Source organism: Schistocerca nitens, chromosome 9 (genome assembly GCF_023898315.1).
Source record: "Schistocerca nitens isolate TAMUIC-IGC-003100 chromosome 9, iqSchNite1.1, whole genome shotgun sequence".
Lineage (NCBI taxonomy): Eukaryota > Metazoa > Arthropoda > Insecta > Orthoptera > Acrididae > Schistocerca > Schistocerca nitens.
This window is the reverse complement of record NC_064622.1, coordinates 159,522,506-159,549,585: the sequence shown is the minus strand read 5'-3', so window position 1 is coordinate 159,549,585 and position 27,080 is coordinate 159,522,506. Positions and strand designations below refer to the sequence as shown.

General features: G+C 43.1%; 1 protein-coding gene across 2 annotated transcripts in view; it reads right to left on the bottom strand.

Moving 5' to 3' along the window:
• Positions 1 to 27,080, bottom strand: part of LOC126203145 (prolactin-releasing peptide receptor-like) — a 918,861-nt gene that overhangs the window by 74,326 nt on the left and 817,455 nt on the right. The gene's annotated exons all lie outside the window — the stretch shown is intronic.

The following is a 27,080-nucleotide window of genomic DNA, read 5'->3' as shown; positions in this document are numbered from 1 at the left end:
CGGATTGTCTCAACTCTGCGACATACCAAGAGGCTCGACAACTACAATGGAATATCCTGCAAGAGTGTTACCGTTCAGAATAAGAAGACTGGTCTTGACTGAATATTTGGAGGGAGCGCTCTGAACTGTTGCAGGACCAATTGACGTTAACACGACGTCTGAAGCAGTAATGAAATGTAGGACCCCCAACACTACAATATGCTGCCTCCTCATATTACTCAAACTTCTTTTTCAATATATATAACATACATTGTGATTTTATGCAATCCGCAATGCCTTAAAAATCATGCACGAGATTTTCACAATCTCTCTCTTTCTATGGGCAACTTATTAATCCCACAGGAATCTGTAGGAAACTTAATGTAGTTAAATTTTGTACTTGGATAAGTTTCCGCTGAAGGCCACGGTTTTAGAGTTCTTCAACAAAAACACATTTGAAGATCACTTTTGTACGTTTTTCTTGAATAACTGGAAAGCCGCAAACTCTAACGAAAACACTTTTTTTTTTTTTTTTTTTTTTTTTTTTTTTTTTTTGTCATCAGTCTACTGACTGGTTTGATGCGGCCCGCCACGAATTCCTTTCCTGTGCTAACCTCTTCATCTCATCGTAGCACTTGCAACCTACGTCCTCAATTATTTGCTTGACGTATTCCAATCTCTGTCTTCCTCTACAGTTTTTGCCCTCTACAGCTCCCTCTAGTACCATGGAAGTCATTCCCTCATGTCTTAGCAGATGTCCTATCATCCTGTCCCTTCTCCTTATCAGTGTTTTCCACATATTCCTTTCCTCTCCGATTCTGCGTAGAACCTCCTCATTCCTTACCTTATCAGTCCACCTAATTTTCAATATTCGTCTATAGCACCACATCTCAAATGCTTCGATTCTCTTCTGTTCCGGTTTTCCCACAGTCCATGTTTCACTACCATACAATGCTGTACTCCAGACGTACATCCTCAGAAATTTCTTCCGCAAATTAAGGCCGGTATTTGATATTAGTAGACTTCTCTTAGCCAGAAATGCCTTTTTTTGCCATAGCGAGTCTGCTTTTGATGTCCTCCTTGCTCCGTCCGTCATTGGTTATTTTACTGCCTAGGAAGCAGAATTCCTTAACTTCATTGACTTCGTGACCATCAATCCTGATGTTAAGTTTCTCGCTGTTCTCATTTCTACTACTTCTCATTACCTTCGTCTTTCTCCGATTTACTCTCAAACCATACTGTGTACTCATTAGACTGTTCATTCCGTTCAACAGATCATTTAATTCTTCTTCACTTTCACTCAGGATAGCAATGTCATCAGCGAATCGTATCATTGATATCCTTTCATCTTTTATTTTAAATCCACTCCTGAACCTTTCTTTTATTTCCATCATTGCTTACTCGATGTACAGATTGAAGAGTAGGGGCGAAAGGCTACAGCCTTGTCTTACACCGTTCTTAATACGACCACTTCGTTCTTGATCGTCCACTCTTATTATTCCCTCTTGGTTGTTGTACATATTGTATATGATCCGTCTCTCCCTATAGCTTACACCTACTTTTTTCAGAATCTCGAACAGCTTGCACCATTTTATATTGTCGAACGCTTTTTCCAGGTCGACAAATCCTATGAAAGTGTCTTGATTTTTCTTTAGCCTTGCTTCCATTATTAGCCGTAACGTCAGAATTGCCTCTCTCGTCCCTTTACTTTTCCTAAAGCGAAACTGATCGTCACCTAGAGCATTCTCAATTTTCTTTTCCATTCTTCTGTATATTATTCTTGTAAGCAGCTTCGATGCATGAGCTGTTAAACTGATTGTGCGATAATTCTCGCACTTGTCAGCTTTTGCCGTCTTCGGAATTGTGTGGATAAAGGTTTTCCAAAAGTCAGATGGTATATCGCCAGACTCATATATTCTACACACCAACGTGAATAGTCGTTTTGTTGCCACTTCCCCCAATGATTTTCGAATTTCTGATGGAATGTTATCTATCCCTTCTGCCTTATTTGACCGTAAGTCCTCCAAAGCTCTTTTAAATTCCGAGTCTAATAATGGATCCCCTATCTCTTCTAAATCGACTCCTGTTTCTTCTTCTATCACATCAGACAAATCTTCACCCTCATAGAGGCTTTCAATGTATTCTTTCCACCTATCGGCTCTCTCCTCTGCTTTTAACAGTGGAATTCCCGTTGCACTCTTAATGTTACCACCGTTGCTTTTAATCTCTCCAAAGGTTGTTTTGACTTTCCTGTATGCTGAGTCTGTCCTTCCGACAATCATATCTTTTTCGATGTCTCCACATTTTTCCTGCAGCCATTTCGTCTTAGCTTCCCTGCACTTCCTATTTATTTCATTTCTCAGCGACTTGTATTTCTGTATTCCTGATTTTCCCCGAACATTTTTGTACTTCCTCCTTTCATCAATCTACTGAAGTATTTCTTCTGTTACCCATGGTTTCTTCGCAGCTACCTTCTTTGTACCTATGTTTCCTTCCCAACTTCTGTGATGGCCCTTTTTAGAGATGTCCATTCCTCTTCAATTGTACTGCCTACTGCGCTATTCTTTATTGCTGTATCTATAGCGTTAGAGAACTTCAAACGTATCTCGTCATTCCTTAGTACTTCCGTATCCCACTTCTTTGCGTATTGATTCTTCCTGACTAATGTCTTGAACTTCAGCCTACTCTTCATCACTACTATATTGTGATCTGAGTCTATATCTGCTCCTGAGTACGCCTTACAATCCAGTATCTGATTTCGGAATCTCTGTCTGACCATGATGTAATCTAATTGAAATCTTCCCGTATCTCCCGGCCTTTTCCAAGTATACCTCCTCCTCTTGTGATTCTAGAACAGGGTATTCGCTATTACTAGCTGAAACTTGTTACAGAACTCAATTAGTCTTTCTCCTCTTTCATTCCTTGTCCCAAGCCCATATTCTCCTGTAACCTTTTCTTCTACTCCTTCCCCTACAACTGCATTCCAGTCGCCCATGACTATTAGATTTTCGTCCCCCTTTACATACTGCATTACCCTTTCAGTATCCTCATACACTCTATCTGTTCATCTTCTGCTTGCGACGACGTCGGCATGTATACCTGAACTATCGTTGTCGGTGTTGGACTGCTGTCGATTCTGATTAGAACAACCTGGTCACTGAACTGTTCACAGTAACACACCCTCTGCCCTACCTTCCTATTCATAACTAATCCTACACCTGTTATACCATTTTCTGCTGCTGTTGATATTACCCGATACTCATCTGACCATAAATCCTTGTCTTCCTTCCACTTCACTTCACTGACCCCTACTATATCTAGATTGAGCCTTTGCATTTCCCTTTACGGATTTTCTAGTTTCCCTACCACGTTCAAGCTTCTGACATTCCACGCCCTGACTCGTAGAACGTTATCCTTTCGTTTATTATTCTCATGGTAACCTCCCCCTTGGCAGTCCCCTCCCGGAGATCCGAATGGGGGACTATTCCGGAATCTTTTGCCAATGGAGAGATTATCATGACACTTCTTCAATTACAGGCCACATGTCCTGTGGATACACGTTACGTGTCTTTAATGCAGTGGTTTCCATTGCCTTCTGCATCCTCATGTCGTTGATCATTGCTGATTCTTCCGCCTTTAGGGGCAATTCCCACCCCTAGGACAAGAGAGTGCCCTGAACGTCTATCCGCTCCTCCGCCCTCTTTGACAAGGCCGTTGGCAGAATGAGGCTGACTTCTTATGCCGGAAGTCTTCGGCCGCCAATGCTGATTATTTATCAAAGTTTAGGCAGTGGCGGGGATCTAACCCGGCACCGAAGGCGTTTTGATTATGAATCAAAGACGCTACCCCTAGACCACGGGCATTGCCCGAAAACACGTATCCCAGTACAAAACTTACTACACCAATCCTCCTACAAAAAGGTACTGTTCACCCTTTCTGTAGGACAAACAGTTCGTGTGTAGTGGGCGAGAGAACATGAAAATTTCAAGCGTCGCTTTTGAAGGGGTTGCGGGTTGTATATAACCCATAGGTGAGAGCATCTCATCACCCTGAACAACGGTAATGTAGCAATGATTTTGAACCACTATTTGACAAATACTATAAACATGTTTACTCAAGACACAGTTGACTTCAGCTCCATTTACTTAGAAAGGGAAAACCCTTCTTCGAGTCTCTCCATCACAAAACTAAAACAAAGTCTTTAGGACAGTGTCTGCTTAGGCCGAGTATACATGGATGCGGATCAAGCGAAATGTATACTTAATGGAACATGAAGGTAAGCACTTTTCCGGGTCATTAGCATCGAACGATTTACGACCAAGGAGAATTCACAAATGTCCGCCGTTGCAGCCGTTGACTTCTGCAGACCGAGCCACTAACCGACTCATCGGAGATTATCGATAGAGGCCTTCCCTCTGAGGCCTCGTTACCGGGCGACGATTACCATGGCGTCCAGCTAGAGGGCGCAGCAGGCCCCGCCTGCTGGATTAAGAACGTTGCCTCTGAAGTCTTGCGGACTCTCATAATCAGTGAGTGCTCCTAGGATAGGCTTCGACGCCGACTAGCTTCCGTCATTCCAAGTGGTGCCAATAAGAAAGAGCAGTATTTGCCTTGTGTTTGGAGACGACGACTTATACTTTGTTTTTTCTTCTGGCAACTTGAGGCACCGTTAAAGGAGGCTCACTGCGCACACTTCAGCTGAAGATTCCCCAGCCCAAACATGTGAGGAGGCTAGCGCTAGACGCAGACTGTTGTTATGTGATTGTACAAACGTTAGCTGCGGCTTCCTTCCTTCAACACACAGCAATTCGAACCGCAAAGAAAAGTAAGCTGATAAGGGGCATTTTCAAGCAAATGTTTTGAACTTTCGGTTTACCACCGTGGGCCGGCCGGAGTGGCCGCGTGGTTCTAGGTGCTTCAGTCTGGAACCGCGCGGCCGCTACGGTGGCAGGTTCGAATCCTGCCTCGGGCATGGATGTGTGTGATGTCCTTAGGTTACTTAGGTTTAAGTACTTCTAAGTTCTAGGGGACTGATAACCACATTTAAGTCCCATGGTGCTCAGAGCCATTTTTACCACCGTGACTTCTGGACCTCAGCTAACTGTTGTTTAAACTGTCAAGCGTCTTTCGGTTTGACCGGGTTGTTGCAGAACTGTCTGCCTTTGGTGATGTTTCCAATCTAATTAATAAACTACTGCAGCTCCTCTGCTAGAATAAAGAAAACTGTTTCATTTCATGTTATCATTGGACTGGTGACTATACGTCCATAAGTTATTACACCCTGGCGTTCTGTTACTTTTTATTGTAATTGGGGCTTAGGAAATGTTTTTATGCATAGTTAATGCTTGTTTCGTTTTATACTAGCTTAGCGCCCGCTGCTTCACTCGCGTTTGTGCAGTAATTACAACAAAATTAGTCTTATGAACATATATTACGCCTACTGAAAAGTTAATGTATGAAAGAGCCGTTTCTTTCTATACGCAATTCTGACAAAGCCGATTTGTCGTCATGTGTTAAATAGCTCTTTTTGATTTAGTTAACAAATTGCAACATCTTCTAAACTTTTCACGCTAATTATGGCACTAGAAATATGGTCATTTATTAATGTACTTCTCACCAAAAAGCTATTCTCGTAGCTGGAGTCGGAGGTGTCTGATAATCCTGTCTTTTGATGGTTTTTACACTGAAACTTTCACCCTCTAACATAATATTTTTTTATTTCTGATCGAGAAGTCAAGGATTAATTTTTATAGCTTTAACTTTAAAAATGAATTATGAAACGAAATATTTTCGTAAAAAATTTTATCCCCTATTTCAGACTTCGAGACACACTGAAACACATATTTTTTAATTTCAAACCGAGAAGTCAGATACAAATTTTCATAGACTCAGCCCTAAAAATGGTTTCATAATGAAATATTTTTATAAAATTTGTCCTCCCCTACTGCCAAAATCACTGAAATATGTATTTTTTTTAAATTTATATCGAAAAGTCAAAAACTCTTTTCGGTAGATGCAGCGCTGAAATTGCTTTGGTACTTCATTAATAAACATTTATGTTTAAAAATTAGTGACTGAATTTTTAAAAATGCAAAAATGCGTATTTTTTATTTTTGACCCAGAAACAAAATACCAAATTTCGTAGTTCAAACTTCAAAATTGCTTTAATAGCGAAATATTTTCAGAAAACCAATCATTCCCTAGTTTACCCAATCAGGGGTGGAATTTCGAAAAATCCCCTCTTAAACTGGTCAACAGTATGATATCAATACCCTCTCCAAATTTAAATTGTATCCTTAGCGTTTTGGGCTGGGCGAAGATAAGTCAGTAAATCAGCCAGGACATTTCCCTTTATATGTAAAGAAGACTACAGGCCTTATTGAATTTATATATCTTTTATTTAATAATTGTAGTAACTTTCTAATTGTCTGTTTTAATGCACTCCTTTTATTCTGTATTCGTTATCTATTTGCACGGAAACTGTACTAAGTTGATTCTTTGGTTTCTGTTGCACCATTAACAATGTTGAGCTATATACACTCCTGGAAATGGAAAAAAGAACACATTGACACTGGTGTGTCAGACCCACCATACTTGCTCCGGACACTGCGAGAGGGCTGTACAAGCAATGATCACACGCACGGCACAGCGGACACACCAGGAACCGCGGTGTTGGCCGTCGAATGGCGCTAGCTGCGCAGCATTTGTGCACCGCCGCCGTCAGTGTCAGCCAGTTTGCCGTGGCATACGGAGCTCCATCGCAGTCTTTAACACTGGTAGCATGCCGCGACAGCGTGGACGTGAACCGTATGTGCAGTTGACGGACTTTGAGCGAGGGCGTATAGTGGGCATGCGGGAGGCCGGGTGGACGTACCGCCGAATTGCTCAACACGTGGGGCGTGAGGTCTCCACAGTACATCGATGTTGTCGCCAGTGGTCGGCGGAAGGTGCACGTGCCCATCGACCTGGGACCGGACCGCAGCGACGCACGGATGCACGCCAAGACCGTAGGATCCTACGCAGTGTCGTAGGGGACCACACCGCCACTTCCCAGCAAATTAGGGACACTGTTGCTCCTGGGGTATCGGCGAGGACCATTCGCAACCGTCTCCATGAAGCTGGGCTACGGTCCCGCACACCGTTAGGCCGTCTTCCGCTCACGCCCCAACATCGTGCAGCCCGCCTCCAGTGGTGTCGCGACAGGCGTGAATGGAGGGACGAATGGAGACGTGTCGTCTTCAGCGATGAGAGTCGCTTCTGCCTTGGTGCCAATGATGGTCGTATGCGTGTTTGGCGCCGTGCAGGTGAGCGCCACAATCAGGACTGCATACGACCGAGGCACACAGGGCCAACACCCGGCATCATGGTGTGGGGAGCGATCTCCTACACTGGCCGTACACCACTGGTGATCGTCGAGGGGACACTGAATAGTGCACGGTACATCCAAACCGTCATCGAACCCATCGTTCTACCATTCCTAGACCGGCAAGGGAACTTGCTGTTCCAACAGGACAATGCACGTCCGCATGTATCCCGTGCCACCCAACGTGCTCTAGAAGGTGTAAGTCAACTACCCTGGCCAGCAAGATCTCCGGATCTGTCCCCCATTGAGCATGTTTGGGACTGGATGAAGCGTCGTCTCACGCGGTCTGCACGTCCAGCACGAACGCTGGTCCAACTGAGGCGCCAGGTGGAAATGGCATGGCAAGCCGTTCCACAGGACTACATCCAGCATCTCTACGATCGTCTCCATGGGAGAATAGCAGCCTGCATTGCTGCGAAAGGTGGATATACACTGTACTAGTGCCGACATTGTGCATGCTCTGTTGCCTGTGTCTATGTGCCTGTGGTTCTGTCAGTGTGATCATGTGATGTATCTGACCCCAGGAATGTGTCAATAAAGTTTCCCCTTCCTGGGACAATGAATTCACGGTGTTCTTATTTCAATTTCCAGGAGTGTATATATTTCCTTTTTTTGGGTTTGTCATTACCACTCCCAGTTTCTCGCTGCCTTACTATCACACACGTTCTAGTAATTGATTATAAAGTTTTAGAGATCACAGCTCTAGATAAAACAGAATTACGTAACACACTCCACAGTACTATGTTACGTTTTAAAATGTCGTGACTCGCTGATTGGGAAAGCTTGACAATTTTCACCTTGCGCTCAGATGTGGAAGACGGAAACAAAACACTGCGACATGCGGCTGGACACTGGCGTATTCGAGTGTACGAGGCCTTCTACCGTTATAGATTTCCTACGCATTCAGAGCAACGAGGAAAAGCTTGTAACTCTGAATTTCAGAAACTGGGTGATAACAGTCTTTCTATTTGAGATGTAGCAATATAGGATAGCTGCACTTGCTACAATTCTACTCATTAATAATTATTTTCTTTCATTTTTTTCTTTTTTCCATCATATATATAATTAATCTAGCTTGTGCAGAAAAAATGGAAAAATATTATGCATCCAGTACTTCGCTAAATTTTATTATTCAAAATGTAATTTCTAGTCTGATGGTGGCAATAGTGTTGTATATTTAGTTCATTATTTAAAGAAATATCCATAATTCACAATGCCTGCAAACAATGTGCAAATCAAAATTCAATGTTACTATCAGTTGCCTTAATGCTGACATGGTTAATTTGAAAATCTCATTCTTTTCTTTCTAGCTAGCGTTGTACACGTTCCGAAAACTTAATATTTCGAAAGTTATTTGCATTCAACATTTTCCTGTTCCACAATGTTCCAATCATAAAATGTAGTTCCTTCCAAAATCCAGTGATACATTTTAGTGGCCCTGACTTTTCTGTTACTGGAAATAGATACTTTTACTACAATAACTTGTTACTTCATCAATTATTCCAGATATAAATTTTCTGGAAAATTCTTGGCGAATGCGAAAAATCCCCGTGCGCTTTAATAATTCCATCTTATAATGATGTAGCAATAATTCTGACATTTTCCGATTCTATAAATTCTGGATAAACCAAGTTACTTTATTGCCCACTGTATGTTTACTTTTTCGTCCTTTCTGTTGGTATCTACATAATACGTAATAATTCTGTATTTGTCATTTTTAGGTTCTGTAATACAAGCGTTTATAAATAGTCATTTCACACAAAGCCAGATTAAGTCGTGGGGACGTTTTCAATAGATGTAGTTACTATGTCATCTGTTGACCCAGAAATCGTTGTTCACATAACCAGCATATCGGTATACTGCGTCCCATGTGCCTTGCAACTGTTATGATATCACGTTCAGATTGCGTTAGCTCGCTACATGCCTCCATGTTCTCTACACCAGTCTCTGCAACAGTCTGCTCAGACATCATATTTAGACTGGCGCCATATGCAGTTCCTAGGCGTTATGTTCGGGCGACGTAAGTGAACATTTTCCTGTTGCATGTGGCCTCTTACTTCAGCTTACCCAAGCTTTTGCCTCAAGCCACCTTTCCATTATTTTTTCATGTAACAAGACTCACAATCGCAGTGGGATGTGGTGTGTATTCTTTTATATAGAAGAACAGGTGCAACAACAAAAACGAGAGAGCCAAGTATAAACATGATGAAAGAGTCAAGTACAAACATGATGAGACCAGCATTATTTTCTAATCAAGATTATCACCACATGGCGGTACGCTACATAACGTGATAAAAATAATATTGAATAACTTCGCAAATATACCAGAACTGACGTCCTATCGAAATTAATATTGTCGCAGAAAAATCACAAAGATTCTGTAATCAATTAATATGATCTGCGAATATAATTGAACTCTCTGTTTCTTTTGCAAAAGGCTCGCTCTCTCTTCCCTTTTTTTCTGCGTAGTATAAGAAGCCATTTTGGACGAGGCACGAAAACGTGTAAATTTGATGTAATATTTAGCCTAAATTTAATCAAATATTACTTTAAAATGTGGTACAATTTTATATGTTCCAGATCCTGTATTCATGAAGCTGCAAAATTAATGTCTTTATGCAAATTTTATAGGGGAACATTGGTGCAGAGGTCAGCGCCATTGTATTAAATGATAACGGCCTAGTGTCGTAATAAATATCTTAATATTTGCTTATTTTAACAAGTAAAAATAAATGTAAATGTAGGAGAATTCTCTTGATAAGCGGTTCTTCCTTTGAAACAGTAAAATTAATTAGTTTTCCGGTACTGAATCACATATAAGTTAAGTAACTTCAGTAAATTATTTTGATCTCCGCTTAACGGGCATTGAGAGAATCTCCTCAATGTTGCATTATCATTAAAGCAGAATTAATTATCAAAATATCAGCCTCAATAACAAAACTAACTTAGCCATTACTCTGGTGTGTGTTTAGTGGTGTCTTTTAATATAAAAACATCGTGTCGGGCAAACTAACTGCGAAAAGTGCCTCAACTAAGTCACTGACCTACATAATTCTCCAGTTGTGAAGCAGCCAGAATAACACTAACTCCAACTTTTCATAACATATAAATACCAATACGTAAAATAACCACCACAACCACTCCAAAGTACCCCGATAAACGGAAATCTTTATCTCTCTACAACATCGTCATTTCTGCTGTAACTATGTATTATGACCATCTTGTAGTATCTCGACTGTAGGTAGTGCTGATACACGCCGTTCAGCCACATTCATATGGCGACAGGTCAACAGGCTGAATAATCACCTTTTGCAGCGAGAACGTGCAGAAAGAGAGTAAATGAGGTTCTGGAAGGTACCCTGAGGGATGTGGAGCCACACTAACTCCAGTGCCATGCCCATCTGCACTATTTTGCTGTTGAGGACCTATTACGTGAAGAGATCGGTCGAGGTAGTCCCACAGATTCTCGATTGGGTTCAGGGACTCTGCTGACCAGGGGAGTACGGCAAACTTATCTCGGTGCTCTTCTTATCGCGCATGTACACTGAGAGCAGTGTGACTCGTTGCATTGTACTGCTGGAAGATGCATACTTATTTTGATCCATTGTGCTTTCCAGAATGGCGAGGTCACCCAGAGAATGCCACGAAAACATTTCCCAGACCATAACGATCCATCCTACAGTCTGCAGCCTTCCGACAATTGTTGCAAGGATGTACACGCTAACACACATCTGTATGGTGTCGCATAAAACATGATTCATTTAGAAAGGCCACCTCTCGCCACTCTGTTGATGTCCAGTTGGGTATTGGAATACAAGTTCCATCCTTCCTCGCTGATGAACAGCAGTCAGCATGGGTGCATGATCCAGGCACCTGCTGTGTAAGTCCAGAAGCAGCAACGTTCGCAGAAAGAGGGTTGAGGAGCTTTTGTTGGTAGCCCCATGGTTGATGTGCGCGATTAGTTACTCAAAAGTTGCATATCTATTTGCCGACGCGCATCTGCGCAGCGATCGCTCCATTTCCGCATTAGATCGACTGCTCAATTTTTCCGCGTCCCCCCTTCCTCCGGGCACACTTTATATACCTTCCTCTCCAAGTGCTGGAACCTGCCGTCTGTTAGTGGTTATTGCACAGTGACGTCAAACATAGGCAGTGGTCACATTAATAGAACTGGACCGCGTGGGAAGTCACGAGCTCGGAATTTCGGCAATTCAAATGGCTCTGAGCACTATGGGACTCAACATCTTAGGTCATAAGTCCCCTAGAACTTAGAACTACTTAAACCTAACTAACCTAAGGACATCACACACACCCATGCCCGAGGCAGGACTCGAACCTGCGACCGTAGCAGTCCCGCGGTTCCGGACTGCAGCGCCAGAACCGCTAGACCACCGCGGCCGGCTTTTCGGCAATTACTTCCTCTTCAGTGCACCTATTAATCAGCGCTTTCGTAGCCCACAGCGAAGCGTCTCGCTCATCCGTTCGCATTCCGGATCCGCGTACCGCCTTCCTCAAGCTTCCTTTACGAGCTAATTAAATTCCCAGTCCTTCTCAAATCCCAGGAACACCTCCTTACATCCTGTATATCCTTCAAATAGGACCACCAAAAATTCTTTCACTGATTCTGGGGGATTCAATCCCTCTGCCAAAATTCAGCCAGGAAAGAAAAATGAGTTAGCTGAGTTGGTGAAAGAGCTCTCCTGACGGCAATGCGGATGGAATAGTTCTGCGCGTTACGCTACTGAGATATAGTCGGACTTTTGCCCGTCGCCAGCACAACATTTGATCGCAGACGGGGCATGAAGGGTGATACCGACATATGTAGTATCGACCAGATAGTGGGTGCTGGCCACTCAGTGACTGTGCAGATACTTGGCCTTTCGCGTGTCGAGGTGTCGAGGTGCTGTGACTGCCTCGATTCAAGAAACCCGCCACCACCAGAATTAACGCACGAAGATAACATGGTGTTGATGACAAGCGCCACAGACATTTACTGCCGATTGTAGCTGTGAATAGTTGACCCACAGTGCAGGAAACCACTCACCAAAACGATGGTAGAAAACAGCACCCATATCATCGTTGCTATGGCTTGCGGTACACACCGACCCACACATGTGCCTCTGCCCATTATGTGCCACAAGGGACGAAGATTAGCGTGAGTTTATTAAGACCGACATTCGGCGTTCGAAACTCGGAGTGATAAGTCGCTGTATTACTTGACACACACCGTTCACATGTCACCGTTTCATCGAAAAGAGGAATATGCACTCCGTTATCAACATGCCAACATTTTGACCTAAAGTGGGGGAATTTTGTGTTGGAGACGAAGTGGGGTCATTTACAAGTCTGCATCATCTGTCAACGGTGAGAGACATGCCTTTAGCAAGACTTTGTATTACACTATTGTTTCTGTACCGTATTTTGCAACAAGAGTTTGAGAAACACTCAATGGATATGGGTGTTTATGTTGCTCTGCAAGGCACGTAAGCTAACCCATCGATCACGTTTGGGACGTCAAGTTGTATACGTCTTACACCCAGGTATGATCCATCTTCTGGACGTCTGGACAGTGGCTGCGCTTCCGTCACGATGGCTCCTCAACGCCTGCCTTGTCTTCGGTGTAATGGAGTTAGATATCTCAGTTGCACCTTTTTGTTTTCTGCTCCTTTAGGTTAACTTCAGTCCTCTGCCGTATCCCGATTCGTAAATTCTTGTACAAATCTAGTATTCCTAACAGATACGCTCGATTCGTTTCCTGTGCCCTCCATAAATCAAGAATATGTTACAAACGTTCCATTCATGTAAAATGTAACCCCCGTCAGACACACACCCAAATCTCTTTAAAAGATTTCCGCCGAACCCACATCAAGCTCGTTACGCTTAGTTGAGTTATACTTGAAATTTCTGGTGAACACAGATACTGTAGTGCAAAGTTTTTATTTTCAAATGAACTGTCCGAATATACAAGGGGATATATTTTACACGTATGCACCTACACCATCGCGCAACTTTTTCGTAGTTAGATGTGCTTCCGTTTGTCCCCCAAAAACAACTCTCGTCTCGATCTTCAGCAAGACAATATACAAGAAATAATCTTTAACGTGTTGAGAAACACAGCTGAAAATTTTTAATAAAAACGAGCTTATCTGTACAATGACACACTTACTGTGCTACGAGCGCTTTCGTTCTGAGAACAACTAGAGGTTGCCGAGTTGTGCCAAATGCATAATGTAATGTAAATGGTCTGGTTGTGTGTAATGTTGAAGGCTTAATCCAGAAACGTCACAGACATTCTGCCGACCGTTGAACTGTACAAAACATGCCATGTGAGCTTCCCATGCTTCCGCCGGCCGGTTAGTCCGTAGAATGTTTGTGATCATTTTCCCTGGGTATAGTCTTTAACATTACATATGGCAACGAGACAATTTATATAATGAGTTTAGCACTACTCGTCAACGGTTGGCCGTGCGGTCTAATGCACGGCTTTCCGGGCGGCACGAATCCGCTCGGCGGATTTGTGTCGAGGTCCGGTGAGCCGGTCAGTCTGTGGATGGTTTTTAGGCGGTTTTCCATCTGCCTCGGCAAATGTGAGCTGGCTCCCCTTATTCCGCCTCAGCTACACTATGTCGGCAATTGCTGCGCAAACAAGTTCTCCACGTACGCGTACACCACCATTACTCTACCACTCAAACATAGGGGATACACTCGTCTGGTGTGAGACGTTCCCTGTGGGGTCCACAGGGGGCCGAACCGCACAATAACTCTGGGTTAGGTGTGGGGCGGCGGAGGGTGAACTGGACTGCGGTAGCCGTCGTGGAGATGTGGATCACTGCGGCTGCGGCGGGAACGGATCCTCTCCGTCGTTTCTAGGTCCCCAGTTAACATAACATAACAACGTAACTACTCGTTAACATAAATACGTTCTAAGAACGAAACCAGTTGTAGTATGATAAGTGTAGGATTATGCAACTGAGGTGGTTTTCATTAATCGTTAATAGGAGCGAGTGCTGAGAGTGATAAGGTACTGGCCCGGTAAAATCTTGATTAAGTTTAACAAATTATGTTTGTTGTTGTTGTTGTTGTGGTCTTCAGTGCTGAGACTGGTTTGATGCAGCTCTCCTTGCTACTCTATCCTGTGCAAGCTTATTCATCTCCCAGTACCTACTGCAACCTACATCCTTCTGAATCTGCTTAGTGTATTCATCTCTTGGTCTCCCTCTACGATTTTTACCCTCCACGCTGCCCTCCAATACTAAACTGGTGATCCCTTGATGCCTCAGAACATGTCCTACCAACCGATCCCTTCTTCTAGTCAAGTTGTGCCACAAACTTCTCTTCTCCCCAATTCAATACTTCCTCATTGTTTACAAAACCTATTCAAGATAAAAATATTAAAATTTTGTGAAAGCTTCCACCAAAATGACAATAGAATTTAATCAACTAAAACCTTAGCAAAATGGATGTCAGAAGACATACTCTACTGTTTGAATAAATTCGGAATTTGTTAAACCCGCAACTGCCCAACACGCAGGCATTTCAAGTATTTCCTATAATGCATTAATAAGTCTACACAAGTGATTACCCACAGCGTTCATGGTCCCATAAAAAACAGACACCTTCTTAATTGATCGCATAAAATTCTGAAGTGAATGAAAGTAACCTTTTCTAGGGTTCTGTATCTTAATTGGTAAAAACGAAACTCTTATTAGATCGCTTTGTTGTTCACTTGTGTGCCCATTTGCCTGTCTGTTCGAATGTTGGGAACCGTTTTCACAGCAGGTTGAAATTTATAACACATACTAAGATCTACGGCCCCTTGGCGGTGTAAAAGATTTAAGCTTCTAAGTCAATGAAATCAAAAGATACGGCTATTTATGTCACATATTTTGCTACTCCTAAGATCACACATCAAAACCTTTTGTGTACTTCCCGTTGACCTACAATCACGAAATATGGCAAGAAACAATGTTTCACGAAAAAATTAAGGAAATAATTTCGAAAACAAGAATATTTTTTCATTTGTTATCTAGCTGTCGGTCTGCTCGCACGTTAAGACCCATTTTTCTCAGGAATCGCAATAGTAAATGCGAAATTACACTAAAAATTTAAATTTCAAACGTAAAAAGTTCTTGATAGTCTTTGAATTCCCAGGACTGATACCATGCTGGTATTGATATAAACAAGAGGCAAAAACCGTCGAGATTCTCGATTTCTGATATGGATAAGGTATCTATGTACGTAACTAACTTTGAATGCAACGCTCAGAGTACGAGTCCCAGGTGGTAGTGAGAATGTTAATGTCAAGCAGTGACAGCTAAGGTACTGTCCATCCAATGGTTGAGTGTTCAGTCTCTTTCAAATAGCAATTGCAATAGCGACTCATACTGGACTCAGAGACGTCTGCCACAATTCTTCTCTGTTCAGCCATGGTCCAAAGCGAACCGTCCATCACAGACTTGGACACCAAACATCATCTCCTTAGGTCAGGTAGCATCATTTGGCACACAACCACAACTTTAACACACTTTGTAAGGCTCTAGCCAACCACTATATTTGGCGCCGACCCACACCACAGCCACTTGGTGGATGCCTCTCTTCAAGTTGGCAGACAACCTGCCCGAGAGGCTCCTGCCAAGTGGACTCTCTCAGTAGCAAAGCACGTCACCGATACATCCCACACCTGGCACAATTACAGTATACACTGAAGGGTCAAAGAAAATAGTACAGGCATGCCTATTCAGATATGTGAACAGGCTGATTGAGGCGCTGCGTCCGGCAACGCCTGTATAAGACAAGTGCAGTTGAAAGATCGGTTGCTGATGCTACAATGGCAGGTTATGAAGATTCAAGTGACTTTTAACTTAGTGTTGTGGTCGGCGCCGAACGATGGGACTCAGCATCTCAGAAGTAGCGATGAAGTGGGGATTTTCCCGTACAACCATTTCATGAGTGTACAGTAAATATCAGGAATCCGGTGAAACATCAAATGTACGACATCGCTGCGGCTGGGAAAAGATCCTACAGCAACTGGAAGACTGAAGAGAATTATTCAACGTAACATAAGTGCAACCATTCCGCAAATTGCTTCAGATTTCAATGCTGGGCCATCAACAAGTGTCAGCGTGCGAACCATTCACGGAACGTCATCGATATGGTCTTTCAGAGCCAAAGGCCTATTCGTGTACCCTTCATGACTGCACGCCGCAAAGCTTTACGTCTCACTTGGGCCATTCAACACCGACATTGTACTGTTTATGGCTGAAAACATGTTGTCTGGTCAAATCTTGTTTCAAACTGTACCGACCGTATGAACGTGGACCGGTGTGGAGACACCTCATGGGTCAATCGACCCTGCATGTCAGCAGGGGACTGCTCAAGCTGGTGGAGGCTCAGTAATGGTATGGGACGTGTGCAGTTGGCTTGATATGGGACCCCTGATAAATCTAGATACGACTCTGACAGGTGACACGTACGTAAGCACCATGTCTGATCACCTGCATCCATTCATGTCCATTGTGAGTTCCGACGGACTTGGGCAATTCCAGCAGGACAATGCGACACCTCACACATCCAGAATTGCTAGAGAGTGGCTCCAGGAACACCCTTCTGAGTTTAAACTCTTCCGCTGGCCACGAAACTTCCCAGGCATGAACATTATTGAGTACATCTGGGATGCCTTGCAACGTTGTGTTCAGAAGAGATATCCACCCCGTGGTACTCTTATGGATTTATGGCCAGCCCTGAGGGTGCATGGTGTCAGTGCCCTCCTGAACTATTTCAGACATTATGAAGCTGATATCTGTTAAGTTGGTCTCACAGGGAGCGTGCCAGATATAAGTCCCTGCAGTCGCATTATCGTCTGTGTCCTCGGTGGCTTAGTAGGATAGACAATCTGCCATTTAAGCAGACGGTCTTGGGTTCGAGTCCCGGTCGGGGCACACATTTTTTAACTTTCCCCGTTGATATTTATCAACGCCTGTAAGCAACCAAAAGGTCTAGATTTAATTATAACTTCATACGTCAGACATTAGTCTAGTCCATGCCACGTCGTGTTGCGGCACTTCTACGTGCTCGCGGGTGCCCTACACGATATTAGTAAGGTGTACCAGTTTCATTGGGTCTTCAGTGTACAGTCTTATTGGATTAGAATTGTGAGGATGGTTTGCGAAATTAACATGGCTGCCCACGTTGTGTCGCTTCATTTACATTAATGTCCAGTCTACGCCCCACTGGAAGCCTAACAAATACCCAAATGCTTGTCAAACTCGTCCCGTACTTTTGTGAGAATGTCTGGAGTTATGGCATATACTGTAAATGCTATGCTGAATCGCAGACCACCCAAGTTATTGTGATGGAAGGAAAATAGACTGAATCTTTAACAATAAAACGCAAATCAAAGAAAAAGAAAACGCTAAGTTCAAGTGACCTTGGACGCTCATGGTGCTATGCAATACCTGTATGCCCCTTATGACTGATCAGTCATTGATTCAGCTCACTGTTAAGAAATGCAGTTACATACAAGTACCAGAGCTGTAGTGCTCCATGTCGGTGGAAAACGAAATTGTCGGTATATTATCACAGCTGTGAGAAAAACGAAGATCTTCAACATATCCAAGAAAGTCACGGCACTAGGTACACTAGAGAGGCAAATACAATCCACAGCTTGCACCAAAGAGCACTTTCGGTGTGTGACCTGAAGTTTATGACAAGTTTCTATCTTCGTACTCGTGTTCTTGTGAAAGGAGGTGAATGTTTGTGAAACACCCGTTTATCATTCAGCGTGTAACCATCCGTCCACCAGTCTACTTTTACATGGCTAGCCACAGGTATATCGAAGACAAAGGAAGACAGATTAGGACTTCACGTCCTGTTCACATTGAGGTCATTAGAGACAGTTCACTAACTCATAATGTTTCATTGATGTGGAGGGTAATAGGCCGTGCCTTTTCAAAGGAAACATTCATGCTTTTCGTTGGAACCATTTTGGGAAATCACGGAAAAAATAAACTGGGATGGCTGGATGTGGATGTGAAACGTCATCCTCCTGAATTCGAATTGTGTTTACTAGCCACTGCACCACCTCACTCACTGGGAATGTACCCATGTACACCTAATACTTTGCTTATACCAATAATAATAATTATTATTATTAGCGAATGTCCCCATTGGAGAACGACAAGCAGGTAATTTTCAATCTTTCTTAAGGTTCTTCTTATGTTCCCAATATTTCTTCATTTTCTCCCCGAAGGCCTCCTTTCTTTTTTCGGTCCACTTTGGTCGTTATAGTTTTGGTTCCATCTCTGTAATAAACTTCCACTTACCAATTTTACTTTTGAACGTATCCCTGTCTGATGTGTTCGTTACGTCAATTTTTGCTTTTGTCAGATCCTTTTTAATTTCAGTTACCCAAGGTACTGATGCTTTAAGGGATGTCACAAGACCGATATATACTTAGTTAGTCTGTTTTCAGGTACTCTGTCTAGTTGTCCACAGAACTTCATTCGTCCCTTTCTGATCTCAGTTTCGATGTTTGATAACTTTTTTCTGTTGTCTAGATGGTTTGCAGTCTGTATCCATTTGTGTGTATGATGGTTGCAGAATTTTTCTAATAAGCTTTTTCTCAATTTTCTTAATTTCTTGTAAATCTAGTTTTCGATGCTATGAGACTGTTCCACAATACTTTAGAGTAATCTCTTTTAATATTGCTACAATTCGAGTCACCTTTAAAAAAAATCATGCAGACTAATAGACATAGTTATGACAGCTGTTTGGCCTTTCGCATATGGTGAAATTAAATGAATATACAACAGAAGACTGGGCCTGAGTTAGTTGATGCCAGTGACCCAAACTGAATTCGCATGGGCTGCACTCAGTACAAGGGAACTTCAGAAAATAAGTTACACATGTCGTTACGTGCTAAGACCATTTCGCAACGACAGTGGCACATTATCGGGCAAAAGTAAATATTTTGGTTTTCCAGCAGACACAGTTCTACCGCTGTATGGATGACAGGTGCATCACAGTGTCCAACTGAAATAACACAGGAAATGGAAGCACACTTCAAAGATGACATACGCGCGACAAAACGATTTTTGTGGGCAACACTCCCAAATTCCTCACAGGTTCACCGTGAAATATTGGGGGGATGTTGGCAAAATGCAATGACGCTTCCACCCGTAAGGAAACGATGCAAATTATTTGACCAAGACCGTACAGGCGTGGGTGATCCTGTTCGGGAAGGATAGCCATCGGAGGTGGCCACGATGTCCAAGCTATCGCGGAACTAATTTGCAGCAATTGCAGATTTTCCGACGATGAGATCGTTCACGGAGACGTTCTCAAATGGCTCCGTGGCAGAGGACCGGATTACTATCGTCAAGGAACGGAGTGATCGGTAGAACGTTTCAACTCTTATTTACAGACCATGTGGAAAAATAGTTATATAAATCTGAACCACATTGAAGTGTGGTGCAGCATTCAATAAAAGCTACTTGTCATGGCTTAATTATGTGTAACTTATTCTGAAGTCCCTGCCTTTCTTAAGGCAGTGCAAAGCGGCAATTATTTATATACACAAATCTACCTCGTGAATCAGTCTATATACAGGGTGGTCCACTGATAGTGACCGAACCAAATATCTCACAAAGAACGAAACTCGTCTAGCATGAAGGGGGAAACCAGATGGCGCTATGGTTGGCCCACTAGATGGCGCTGCCATAGGTCAAACGGATATCAACTGCGTTTTTTTAAATAGGAACCCCAATTTTTATTACATATTCGTGTAGTACGTAAAGAAATATGTAAGTTTTAGTTGGACCACTTTTTTCGCTTGGTGATAGATGGCGCTGTAATAGTCACAAACGTATAAGTACGTGGTATCATGTAACATTCCGTCAGTGCAGACGGTATTTGGTTCTTGATACATTACCCGTGTTAAAATGGACCAGTTACCAATTGCGGAAAAGGTCGATATCGTGTTGATGTATGGCTATTGTGATCAAAATGCCCAATGGGCGGTGCTATGTATGCGGCTCGGTATCCTGGACGACATCATCCAAGTGTCCGGACCGTTCGCCGGATCGTTACGTTATTTCAGGAAACAGGAACTGTTCAGCCACATGTGAAACGTCAACCACGACCTGCAACAAATTATGATGCGCAAGTAGGTGTGTTAGCTGCTGTCACGGCTAATTTGCGCATCAGTAGCAGACAAATCTCGCGAGAATCGGAAATCTCGAAAACATCGGTGTTGAGAATGCTACATCAACATCGATTGCACCAGTACCATATTTCTATGCACCAGGAATTGCATGGCGACGACTTTGAACGTCGTGTACAGTTCTTCCACTGGGCACAAGAGAAATTACGGGACGATGACAGATTTTTTGCACGCGTTCTATTTAGCGACGAAGCGTCATTCACCAACAGCGGTAACGTAAACCGGCATAATATGCAATATTTGGCAACGGAAAATCCACGATGGCTGCGACAAGTGGAACATCATCGACCTTGGCGGGTTAATGTATGGTGCGGCAGTATGGGAGGAAGGATAATTGGCCCCCATTTTATCGATGGCAATCTAAATGGTGCAATGTATGCTGATTTGCTACGTAATGTTCTTCACTGCATGACAGAATGGCGATTAAACTTCCAACATGATGGATGTCCGGCACATAGATCGCGTGCGGTTGAAGCGGTATTGAATAGCATATTTCATGGCAGGTGGATTGGTCGTCGAAGCACCATACCATGGCCCGCACGTTCACCGGATCTGACGTCCCCGGATTTCTTTCTGTGGGGAAAGTTGAAGGATAATTGCTAGCCGGCCGAAGTAGCCGTGCGGTTAAAGGCGCCGCAGTCTGGAACCGCAAGACCGCTACGGTCGCAGGTTCGAATCCTGCCTCGGGCATGGATGTTTGTGATGTCGTTAGGTTTAACTAGTTCTAAGTTCTAGGGGACTAATGACCTCAGCAGTTGAGTCCCATAGTGCTCAGAGCCATTTGAACCATTTGATAATTGCTATCGTGATCCACCGACAACGACTGACAACATGCATCAGCGCATTGTCAATACATGTGCGAACATTACGGAAGGCAAACTACTCGCTGTTGACGGGAATGTCGTTACACGTATTGCCAAATGCATTGACGTTGACGGACGTCATTTTGAGTATTTATTGCATTAATATGGTATTTACAGGTATTCATGTTGTAACAGCATGCGTTCTCAGAAATGATAAGTTCACAAAGATAGGCTGCATGTATCACATTGGAACAACCGAAATGAAATGTTCAAACGTACCTCGGTTCTGTATTTTAATTAAAAAAACCTACCTGTTACCAACTGTTCGTCTAAAATTGTGAGCCATATGTTTGTGACTATTACAGCGCCATCTATCACAAAGCGAAAAGGTGGTCCATCTAAAACATTCATATTTCTTTACGTGCTACACGAAAATGTAATAAAAAATGGGGATTCCTATTTTAATAAATGCAGTTGATATTCGTTTGACCTAGGGGAGCGCCATCTAGCGTGCCAACCATAGCGCTATCTGGTTTCCCCCTTGAAGCTAGACAAGCTAAGTGAAAACCGTATCAAAATCCCTACAGTACCTCCAGAGTCTAGCTCCCCCATACGAACACAAAGGAATTTTTAATAAAAATAAAATTTTAACATCACAGGTTTTTAAGTTAGACTAAAATTATAAAGTAATTTCTCCTCTCCCCAAACAGATTCCTAGCCCCATACACATAGCTCTGGAAATTTGTCACTGTGAATTTTGCAATAACATGGAAGGCACGAACGAGAACTCAATAAGTAATGAAACACATGTTTTTCTCGCCAGTCTCGGTTGACAAAATGCGGAATTTTTTGTGGGACATAGTGGAATATTCCCGATTTAGCATCAGTAGTCTTATGAAATTTCTATAGGTCGCGGCGCTATATGAAGCCTTCAAAATGGGTCTGTGACGGAGGTGCGTTCCAAGCAGGGAGCTGCTACTGAGCTTCATTTTGAGGAAAACCAGAGCATCACAGATACTTGTAGGCACTTGCAGAATGTCTACGTAGACCTGGTACTGATCAAAAGCACGGTGAGTCATTGGACGATGCGTCTGTCATCACAAGAACAAGGTCGCTCAAAGCTTGCCGATATGCCGCGTGCTGACCGGTCACGTATAGCGCTGACTACACCAGTGTTGGAACGTGCGGACACTCCCACTCGAAGTCACCGTCAAACAACTCACTGCTCATTTGGACGTCTCTCGTGGTAGTGCTGGCACACTCGTCCATCACCTGGGGCACTCAGAGATAAAACATGGGCTCATCACTTCGAACGGGAAACAAAACTGCAACCAATGGAGAGGCACCACAATGTGTCTCCTCCGGCAGAAAACTTCAAAGCCGCACCCTCAGCCAGTAAAGTCATGGCAACAGTTTCAGTGACTCTGAAGGGGTTATTCAGTTCGACGTCCTCCCTCATGGTGCAACGGTCAATTCTGAAGTGTACTGCGCTACTTCCAGGAAACTCAAGGAACAACTTCAGCGTGTTCATCCCCACAAAAACTTCTTCTTCGTTATGACAACGCAAGTCCTCACACAAGACTCCGCATCCTGGATCTCGCATCTTCCGCCTTGCATCTACGTAGACGAAGATCACAATTTAATAGTGATGAAGTGTATGCTGAATGTGAAGAGATTATTCAGGAAAAACCAACGGCTAAAGAAGAGGGATTCGGAAACTCTCTGTCACTACATATGCAGCGAAAGCGAAAAGATCAGTAGGCAGTTCAGTTGAAGAGCAATGAACATCTCAGAAAAGTGTAGTCGCAAAATTTGGAAAGAAAAACATAGGTTCAAGGAAGGTAGACGTGAAGGAAACACTGGTAATATGAAAAACTTCTGTTGAACGACGAAAGAAGGAAGTACAAAAATGTTGATGGAAATTCAGAAATGCAGAAACACAAGTCGCTTAGGAATGAATAAATAGGAAATGCAGGGAAGCTAAGGCGAGATGTCTAGGTGAAAAATATGAAGAAATTGTAAAAGTAGTGACTGTGGGAAGGAATGACTTAACATGTATCAAATTCAAAACAACATTCGGTGACTTAAAAGCGAAGGTGGTAACATTAAGAGTCCAGTGTAAACTCCATTGTTAAATGCAGAGGAGAGAGCGGCTAGGTGGAAAGAGTACATCGAAGGCTTCTATGAGGTGGAGGACGTCATTCATGTGATAGAAGAAGAAACAAAAGCCGATAGGGAAGAGATAGGGGATCCAGTATTGGAACCATAAATTAAAAGAGCGTTGGAAGACTTGAACGGCGATTATGTTGAAAACCAGGATTTTGTAGCCAAAATATGGAGAATAATATGGTGTACTGAAATCCTGAATAAAACTAACCTGCTTTAGGAAAATACGTGTTGCATTACGTATTGAACGAAAATGAGAAAGAGACCTGTACCAGCGGTTTGCAAAACCTCACATTGGCCAAATATTAGGGTATAGGAGGAGTGAGTTGGATAAATCCTTCAAGGTGACGGGTTTCTCCCGTAATGAGTACTCTATTCTCAGCCTATTGGAAAACGCCGAAAGGGACGTCCAAAGACGTGATGGAGGATCGAGTATTAACAATCCTTAAAGAAATGAAGCCGACAGCGGTGGCAGGTGAAGCCGGTGACCGTCAAAGATGGACCACCATCTGCAGAAGATATCTCCTATGTCCTCCTTTTCTTATGTTGTCCTTTGAATGTATTCTTGTATAAAGTTTTCATAGAGTGCTGGTTTTCTCATTTTGTAGTGGTTTTATTTGCTTGTTTTTCTGCTGTAGGCATTAAAGGCCTTTTAATGCAATAAATAATGATTATGATTATGCTGACTTTTTAATGGCTATGAAAATACTTTGAAACTTACAACAGAAAAAGTATGTGCAGCTCACGTAACTACTACCTCTTACATGCGGCCCACTTCTCTCGTTGTAAATCTTACAAGCATTTCCACAGATACTAAAAAGTTATAATCACACATTTTCAGAGCTCTCTGTAAGGGGTTAGCCATCTGTATGGCGCCAGGAGAAATTATTTGATACTTTTTAGTCTGATTTAAAAACATGTTACATACAATTTTATTTTTGTTTAAATAATTGCTTTCTACTGCAACTAGGATCTTACAAGGCTCAGTAACAACACACAGAACCAGCAGATTCTGGCTGACTGGCGAGGAGCTATCAACAGCATTTATCTGAGTGTGAACAGGAGCGCAACAACAAGAGGGAAATTGACACTGGAGGCAGCATGACAGAATAACATTGTTCGAAGAGTAAATCCAAGAGCGGAAGGGGTAGCAAAGTCTGGAACCAGACCAATAGTGCGTAACGAGAACGATACAAGAGCACAGTGAATTCACAACTTAAGGCACAGCTTTATAGTACAGCCGCTAATACTAACTGTCCATTAAGCTTCATGTGGGCCTGTGGTGCCACGAGGCCAGTGCTGCAGAGGCTCTACCAACAGATGTAGCAGTGCCATCTAGCGGCCGTCGTCAAGTTCCATGCTTACCGCTTGCAATACATTGTGACCCTACTTGAGAAAACGCAGTTCCTACTGTAAAGCCGAGATGTCAGGTGTTACCAACCTTTTTCACACTCACCCTCACCCCTATGGGAACCAGGGATTTCAGGCAGACAAGGAAGCGAGTTGGTACGGTATTCTCATCCAGTTCTGAGCTGGTTTAATGTTTCAAGTTTGTAGCTCAGCGAAAAGGTATTTTCCTCTACATCTGCATCTACAAGACCACTCTTAAATTCACACTTGAGTGCCCAGAAGAACGTTGATCAAAATACCTTCAGACTATTTCCCCCAGTTCCATTGTCGAACAGTGTAATCAAAAAATAAACACTTACATGTTTGAAACTTCCTGGCAGATTAAAACAGTGTTCCGGACCGAGACTCGAACTCGGGACCTTTGCCTTTTGCGGGCAAGTGGTCTACCACCATTTTTTTTTTAATCGGTATTGTTCGCTGCGTTTGATCAGGGCGGACGTCACAAGACATCCGTTCAATTTGATCGTTGATTCCTTTACCAAGTTTATTTTTTTATTACAGAGGGCTCACAGCCCTCTGACCGAACACGGTGAGCTACCGTGCTGGCACCATCTCAGGTACCAATGCACGATTCACGACCAGTCCTCACAGCTTCAATTCTGCCAGTACCTCGTCTCCTACATTCCAAGCTTCACAGAAGCTCTCCTGCGAACGTTGTAGAACTAGCACTCCTGGAAGAAAGCATATTGCGGAGACATGGCTTAGCCACAGCCTGGGAGATGTTTCCAGAATGAGATTTTCACTCTGCAGCGGCAGGAGACGAGGTACTGGCAGAATTGAAGCTGTGAGGACGGCGCGTGAGTCGTCCCTGGGTAGCTCAGATGGTAGAGCACTTGCCCGCGAATGGGAAAGGTCCCGAGTTCGAGTCTCGGTCCGGCACACAGTTTTGATCTGCCAGGAAGTTTCATATCAGCGCCACTCCACTGTTGAGTGAAAATCTCATTCAGGAAACTTAATTTTTTTTTAATGATTTCACATTTAATGGAGAAATTTTGTTACTGAAATTTCGTGAATAGATCTCACCGCAACGAAAAATGCCTTAATTTTAATAATAGCCATCCGAACTAGCGTATCAATCCTTGAAACTCTGTCGCCTACTTCGCGATAATATGAATGAGCTGTCCTTCTTTGAACTTTCTAGATGTCCTCCATAGACCCTATCTGGTACACATCCCATACCATGCAGCAATAATCCTTCAGAAGAGGCACAAGCGAACTGTAGGAGGATTCTTTAGTAGTTTAAAATCAGCTCCGAAATTGATATATATCAAATTGACAGACAAGGAAGTGACCTAATGAAAATCGTCCTAAAACGTCAGGGGACTTTAATTTGTGATATGAACAGATATTTACAGATTCTGGTTAGCTTCCCTGCCCTCTGGAGTATCAGCAACTGCTTTTCTCTTCAGGTACGGCGTCCTGCTGTCCTTGTCGTAGCTCCCGTCATTGCTATGAGAGGTCGCTCCCAACGACAATTAAATGTGGAACATATAACAATACAAACACTGATGAGCCGAAACATTATGAACACCTGCTTATTAGCTTATTTGTTCGTATTTGGAACTAAATGCATCACTGATTAGGCATCAGAGATCCGACAGTTTTTCAGTAGGTTTATGGAGGCATGTGGCACTAGATGTATACGCACAGCTCACGCAATTCTCGTAACTAACGAGCCATTGATTTGGTTACGCGGTGATGGTGCCCGATACCGATATAGATAGGTCAGATAGTATTTACATCGGGCGAATTTGGTCAAATGGTTCAAATGGCTCTGAGCACTATGGGACTTAACTTCTAAGGTCATCAGTCCCCTAGAACTTAGAACTAGTTAAACCTAACTAACCTAAGGACGTCACACACATCCATGCCCGAGGCAGGACCGTAGCGGTCTCGCGGTTCCAGACTGTAGCGCCTTTAACCGCTTGGCCACAACGGCCGGCGAATTTGGTCGCCAAGACATCAACATGAGTTCACTATAGTGCTCCTCAAACCATTGTAGCATCGTCTGGCTGCAAGACACGAACAGTTATCCTGCTAAAATATGACATCTCCGTCAGGGGAGACATCATGCATAAAGTGATGCAAGTGATTCGCAGCCATTAGTGTGTCTTCGTTACTGTCACAGCTCCCATGCAAT